Source organism: Theropithecus gelada, chromosome 20, assembly GCF_003255815.1.
Source record: "Theropithecus gelada isolate Dixy chromosome 20, Tgel_1.0, whole genome shotgun sequence".
Classification (NCBI taxonomy): Eukaryota; Metazoa; Chordata; class Mammalia; order Primates; family Cercopithecidae; genus Theropithecus; species Theropithecus gelada.
This window is the reverse complement of record NC_037688.1, coordinates 54771882-54779147: the sequence shown is the minus strand read 5'-3', so window position 1 is coordinate 54779147 and position 7266 is coordinate 54771882. Positions and strand designations below refer to the sequence as shown.

The 7266-nt window shown below is 48.8% G+C and overlaps 1 pseudogene; it reads right to left on the bottom strand.

Moving 5' to 3' along the window:
- Positions 1-1437: 1437 nt before the first annotated feature.
- On the bottom strand, positions 1438-2523 carry LOC112613820 (annotated as a pseudogene).
- Between the last annotated feature and the right edge of the window lie 4743 nt (positions 2524-7266).

Sequence of the window (7266 nt, the reverse complement as noted above, 5' to 3'; positions counted from 1 at the left end):
CTTCATACATGTCCTGTGTACTGGAGTCAGAGTAATCTCCAAGGTGCCTTTTAGCTCTTAGTGGGCTCTTTAGTTGAATCTAGGCCTAGATTGAGAATCGTCTGTAATCCTATCTACTGGGAGGTCGAGGCACGAGCATCTCTTGAGTCCAAGAGAATGAGATCCGCCTGCTCAACTTAGGAGACCCTGTCTCAAAAATAAATAAGAAAAAAGGAAAGAATACAAATTGTATCTGTTTTACATGTACTCAGGGATCTTCACAAGACAGAGCAGTCAGAAAAAATGGCTGAAGCCAAGTTTTGCTTTTATATTTCTTTTTTTCTTTTCTTTTCTTTTTTTTTTTCCAGAGACAAGTGAACATTTATTTTTATGGCTTTCTTCCTATGTGTATTTCAAGTCTTTTTCAAAACAAGGCCCCAGGACTCTCCAGATTCAGTTATGTCCTTGGGCTTGGTCGGCTGCTGCAGGAGCCTTAAGGAGCCTTTTACAAATGCTAGAGTTACTCATTTATCAACATTAAACCCTAGGATAGATGCAACAGAGCAAGACTCCTTCCTCCATGGAATGTGCTGATTTCAGATGACGTGGCACCCAATGTAGAAAATGCTGGAATTTTTCCTCGGAACTGCACTGTGATGAGAAGTGCTTGCCATGAACATAAGCTACTGTCTTGTCTTTTCTTTTTTTGAGACAGAGTTTTGCTCTCGTTGCCCAGGCTGGAGTGCAATGGTGTGATCTCTGCTCACCACAACCTCCGCCTCCCAGGTTCCAGCGATTCTCCCACCTTAGCCTCCTGAGTAGCTGGGATTACAGGCATGCGCCACCACGCCCAGCTAATTTTTATATTTTTACTAAAGACGGCGTTTCTCCATGTTGGTCAGGCTGGTCTCAAACTCCTGACCTCAGGTGATACGCCCGCCTCAGCCTCCCAAAGTGTTGGGATTATAGGCTTGAGCCATCGCGCCTGGCCAGCTACTGTCTTTTCTTTTCAGTTTTTTTTGTTTTTTTTTTTTTTTTTTTTTTTGAGACGGAGTCTCGCTCTGCCGCCCAGGCTGGAGTGCAGTGGCCGGATCTCTGCTCACTGCAAGCTCCGCCTCCCGGGTTCACGCCATTCTCCTGCCTCAGCCTTCCGAGTAGCTGGGACTACAGGCGCCCGCCACGTCGCCCGGCTAGTTTTTTTTTTGTATTTTTTTAGTAGAGACGGGGTTTCACCGTGTTAGCCAGGATGGTCTCGATCTCCCGACCTCGTGATCCGCCCTTCTCGGCCTCCCAAAGTGCTGGGATTACAGGCTTGAGCCACCGCGCCCGGCCCTCTTTTCAGTTTTTGAAGATAAAGCAGGAAATAATCTCTGAAGTACTTGATAAAAATTCCCAAAACAACAAAAACACATGCTTCCACTTCATTGATAAAAATTTATCGCAGTTTGGCACCTGAGTCTAGTTCAGCTGACAGATGAGCTGATTGATGCATTCACCCTGATAACCAGGTGTGCCCATCTCCTTGAGGAAGCCCACTCTATTTTTGGTAGCATCTTGGGCCACTGAGAGGTGGAAAGGACGCAAGAACCATGAGAGCTCCTGGAAATGCTTCCCTGGGAAGGCAATTTAATGAATGAGGTCTTCCAAGCAAATGACACCAAACTTCCCCAGGTCCTCCTCAATCACTGTGTTGTCTGTCAGAGGGATGGCCTTCCTCTTCTTTTTTTTTTTTTTTTTTTTGAGACAGAGTTTTACTCTGTCGCCCAGGCTAGAGTGCAGTGGCGTGATCTCGGCTCACTGCAAGCTCTGCCTCCCGGGTTCACGCCATTCTCCTGCCTCAGCCTCCCGAGTAGCTGGGACTACAGGTGCCCGCCAACATGCCTGGCTAATTTTTTGTATTTTTAGTAGAGATGGAGTTTCACCGTGTTAGCCAGGATGGTCTCGATCTCCTGACCTCGTGATTCACCCGCCTCGGCCTCCCAAGGTGCTGGGATTACAGGCATGCGCCACCACACCTGGCCGATGGTCTTATTCTTGACCTTGGCTGGTCCATGTTTCAAAATGAGTTCCCAGACAGACTTCAGATTTGGAAATCCTCAGGTCACATAAAGTTCCACTATACGTAGCGTTTTTAGGTTCTAGGGGGTGACTTTTTACAAAGACACCACTAAAAATTTTCTTTAGGCGAAGTCTTGCAATGGTTCTCTGCACCAGTAAACTCACACCATCAATCCTTTTGATGCATACAACAAAGGCCAAGGAATGTTTATCTGGCAATTCCAAGGCATGAGGTTTCGCTTCTAGTCGTCTGAGATGCACCTTGTCACGTTTCTCCTGCCAGGAATCATGTAGGAATGATTCCAGTCGCTTAAACCTGAGCCCTTTTCCTTTCCTCTGCTCCTTCTTTGCCAAAAGTGCCTGCTTTGCCTGGGTGGCTTTGAGGGCTTGATAAGACCTCCTATTTTTCAGGAGATTTTCTGGAACCAAAAGGATTTTTCTTTGCTCTTGCTCCGCCATCTTTCTAGTGGTGCAGCTACTGATCATTTTCTTTCTTTTGTTTCTTTCTTTCTTTCTTTTCTTTCTTTTTCTTTTTTTTTGACAAAGGCTCGCTTTGTCGCCCACGCCACTGCGCCCAGCCTATATTTCTTAAAGAACTATAATTTTTATTTATTTTTATTTTTTTGAGATGGAGTTTCGCTCTTGTTGCCCAGGCTGGAGTGCACTGGCGCAATCTCGGCTTACTGCAACCTCTGCCTCCCGGGTTCAAACGATTCTCCTGCCTCAGCACCCTGGACAGTTGAGACTACAGGCATGCACCACCATACCCAGCTAATTTTGTATTTTTAGTAGAGATAGGGTTTCACCATGTTGGTAAGGCTGGTCAGGCTGGTCTTGAACTCCTGACCTCAGGCAATCCACCCACCTTGGCCTCCCAGAGTGCTGGGATTACAGGTGTGAGCCACTGCGCCCGGCCAAGGACAATAAATTTTAAAAGAAATGACAGGACAAAGAAAATCTGGCTAGGGCAGTACAATTTTCAAGGGGAGATCTATGTTGGGGGGAGGGTGTGAAACAGGTGGAAGATATGGATTACTTTGTTAAGTGTGTTTATTCTGGTCCCTTGTGGACTCTAAGGGCTATTTTCTCACCCTGGGGAGCGGAGGCAAAAAGTTTGGGAGGGGCATAAGGATTCAGTGTTGCCCAGGGGGTGTGGTCCCAGCCCTAGGTCTCCCAGGCTCTCAGGCCTCTGAAGGACACAAGAGAAAACTGAAAACTTCCCTTAAGAGCAATGACATTTCTTCTCTTACAGTGCCCACCCCTCAGCGTGGTGCCTATCACCCACAGTCTGGAAGAGCTCTGGGAGGTGCTGGAAGCTCCTGTGGGGGTCTGGACCCTCCTGGGAAAGAACCAGGGGCAGAGTTCACAATCCTGGAGGTCAGCCTCTGAGGCCCATGTCACCAGGCCGGTGGATCCACTGAATGGCCCCTGGCTCAAGCATTGCCAGCAGTGGGGACAGGCGAAGGAGCACAGGCCCGCTGGGCAGCAGGAAGCAGGGGTGGACCTCGCTGTGGGAGAAGTGGGTGCTGTACCAGCTGCGGGAAAAAGGTCACTCCCCGGAGTACCTGGGGCCTGGCTGAAGGTACTGGCGAAGTGTGGCTGCACTGGGGACAGGAATGAGGTACTGGGTGAATGCCAGATGTTGATGCCGGGCAGAGACTGCAGGTTTGGGGAAGGTCTGGCTGCAGGGAGCCTTGGCCAAAAGCTCAGAGACCAGGTCAGTGTTTCTCACGCCAAGGGCTTATGACAGCTCCCAAATAGACTCCTGCTGGTCCCTTCCAAATGTGTTATTTTTCTGAGCGGCCATTGGGAAACTGCTGATTCAAAACTTTACCTCTTGCCTTGTCAACTCCCCAAGGCCTACTCATATTCAACCTTCACAACAGCAGCATTCAGATGGGTACCCCTGAGAGCCACCCTCATCCCCCACCCCCAGACAGTGCTGGCCAACTGAGGAGCTCACCAGGCAGTGACATTCCCGCATGCCTCAAGGCCAACCAGAGGAGCCGCCATCAACCACACAGGCAGCTGTTCCAGGCCCAGGGGCCTGGAGAGAGAAAGGTGAACTTTCTTCATCCTAAACTTGAATTCACGCACTACCACTGAATGGGCCGATTCATAGCATGGCCTGACTGTAGTCCCATGGAATGTCACCAGTCAAATTAAGTGCTGGGCGTGGTGCCTCATGCCTGTAATCCCAGCACTTTGGGAGGCCAAGGAGGGTGGATCACCTGAGATTAGGAGTTCAAGAGCAGCCTGGCAAACATGGTGAAACCCCATCTCTACTAAAAATACAAAAATTAGCTGGGTGTGGTGGCACATGCCTGTAATCCCAGCTACGCCAGAGGCTGAGTCAGGAGAATGGCGCGAACCCGGGAGGCAGAGGTTGCAGTGAGCCGAGATCACACCACTGCATCCGAGCCTTGGTGACAGAGTGAGACCCTGTCTTTAAAAAGAAAAAAAAAAAAAGGCCGAGCACGGTGGCTCACACCTGTAATCTCAGCACTTTGGGAGGCTGAGGCAGGCCAATCAACTGAGGTCGGGAGTTTGAGACCAGTCTGACCAACATGGAGAAACCCCATCTCTACTAAAAATACAAAATTAGCCAGTCTTGATGGCGCATACCTGTAATCCCAGCTACTCAGGAGGCTGAGGCAGGAGAATCACTTGAACCCGGGAGACGGAGGTTGTGGTGAGCTAAGATTGCGCCATTGCACTCTAGCCTGGGCAACAAGAGCGAAACACCATCAAAAAAAAGAAAAGAAAGAAAAAAAGAAAGAAAGAAGGAAAGGGAAAAGAAGCCCAGTCTGGGCCAGGTGTGGTGCCTCACACCTGTAATCCCAGCACTTTGTGAGGCTGAGCTGGGGCAGATCCCCTGAGGTCAGGAGTTCATGACCAGCCTGGCCAACATGGTAAAACCGTGTCTCTCCTAAAAATAAAAATAAAAATTAGCCAGGTGTGGTGGCAGGTGCCTGTAATCCCAGCCTCTCGGTAGGCTGAGGCAGGAGAATCACTTGAACCTGGGAGGCGGAGGCTGCAGTGAGCAGAGATCGCTCTACTGCCCTCCAGCCTGGTCAGCAGAGCGAGACTGTCTCAAAAAAAAAAAAAAATTGTAGCAGGACAAGCCTCAGACAAGAACCCCTCAGACACCAAATTGTCAAAGAAAGGGCTTTATTCAGCTGGGAGCATCAGCGGACTCACATCTCCAAAAACCAAGCTCCCCAAGTAAGCAATTCCTGTTCCTTTTAAGGGTTCACAACTATAAGGGGGTCTGCATGAGGGGGTCGTGATCGACTGAGCAAACAGTGGGTAGTGACAGGGAGCTGCATGCACCAGTAATCAGAAAGGAACAGAACAGGACTGGGATTTTTTTACAATGCTTTTCCATACAATGTCTGGAATCTATAGATAACACAAGCAGGGGTTGTTTTTTGTTTTTTTTTTTTTTTTTTGAGTTGGAGTCTTGCTCTGTCACCCAGGCTGGAGTGCAGTGGTGCGATCTCGGCTCACTGCAACCTCCGCCTCCCAGGTTCAAGCAATTCTCCTGCCTCAGCCTCCTGAGTAGCTGGGACTACAGGCGCCCGCCACCACACCCGGCTAATTTTTTGTATTTTTGGTAGAGACAGGGTTTCACTGTGTTGGCCAGGATGGTCTCGATCTCCTGACCTCCTAATCCACCCGCCTCGGCCTCCCAAAGTGCTGGGATTACAGGCGTGAGCCACCGCGCCTGGTCTAGGGGTTGATTTTTAACTACCAGGCCCAGGGTGCGGTGCTGGGCTATCTGCCTGTGGATTCCATTTCTGCCTTTTAGTTTTTACTTCTTCTTTCTTTGGAGGCAGAGACTGGGCATAAGACAATATGAGGGGTGGTCTCCTCCCTTAAAGTGAGAAAGAAAAGGTCAAGATCCCAGGCTCCAGGAAATGTAATAAATTCAGGTCAGCAAAAATGAGTCACACCAGGAGCAAGGAACATATAAGTAGCGTTTCTTCCTGAACAAAATATTCCTCTTCCAGCTGGGACTGAGACATCAGCCGCTTTTGTCCCCTTTCTGCCTTTCTCTCAGGCTTCCTCCTTCCTGGGGATCCTGGGCATTTTGACCTCACAGCTGGGCCTCCTCCTACTCTCAGGAGATGAGGATGTAAGGTCAGCTGAGAGAAAGGAAAAATAGACCTAAAGTTAGGCAGGCAAGTTTTCATTAACCTGCCAGCTGCTCCCCTAATAGAGAAGCAGCAGCCCCAAGCTTACAGAATGACGGGTTTATATTGGGGAGGGGAGTTTGAGGGAGTTCTTTGGTATGGCCACATCCTGGGTTGTTTGCTGGTTAATTTTGCTACGTATTACCTTGTGACATCTATTACAGGAGGGTGAAGGTAAAGTTTATGTTTCCCACGACCTCCCCCGTCAGGTGTGGGTGGTTTGTAATTGGGGTTTGCTTATTGCAGCAAGGTCTGACAAGTGAAGTCTGCTGGCTTCGCTGTGGCACCTAGATAAGGGCTTAGAAATATAAAGAGGCTTGGGGGAAGGGTGGGCAGCACCAAGAAGCTTTCTTGGGCATTTTGTCCCTAACATTCCAGCCTTTTAATAGGTAATAGAAGAGGGGCGCCATTGTCTGGCTGCTTCTTGCTGGGAAGGGGCGACGGTTGTTGGGGAAGGCTGGATGGAAGGGATTGCTGTTTTTGGAGCCATTGGTATTCCTGGAGCGGCATTATATCTTGTCTTGCCCCGTAGGTAAAGGCTCTGATATGGTCCTGTAAAAACTGGGCGAGAAGGTGTAAGAGACAAGGGCCAAATGCTAGAAAAAGAAAAATGGTTATGGCCGGGCCTAGGCGGGTCAAGCCATGGAAACTAGGTATTAAAAGACCAGGAGGGCCACACTAGCCATCGAGGGATGTTTTCTTTAATTTTTTGTCCTCGATCCTTTAGTCTTTTTACAGCATGTTGTACTAAGCCAGATTAGTTAAGATGAAAGCAACACTGTTCATCTAGAAAAGGGCAGAGTCCTCCTTTTTCGGCTGTGAGTAGGTCTAAGTTTCTGTGGTTTTGAAGAACCATCGCTGCTAAATAATTTATTTGTGATTGGAGAGTTGTAACGGATTTGGCTATTTTTTCCAAGCTATTTGTAAGGTCTTTGGAGAGGGATTGGTAATAGGAAACGGAGGTGGTTAATCCTGCAACCCCAGTTCCAACTCCTGTAGTTATTCTGAGGTCTACTCATAGAGGTATGAGTTG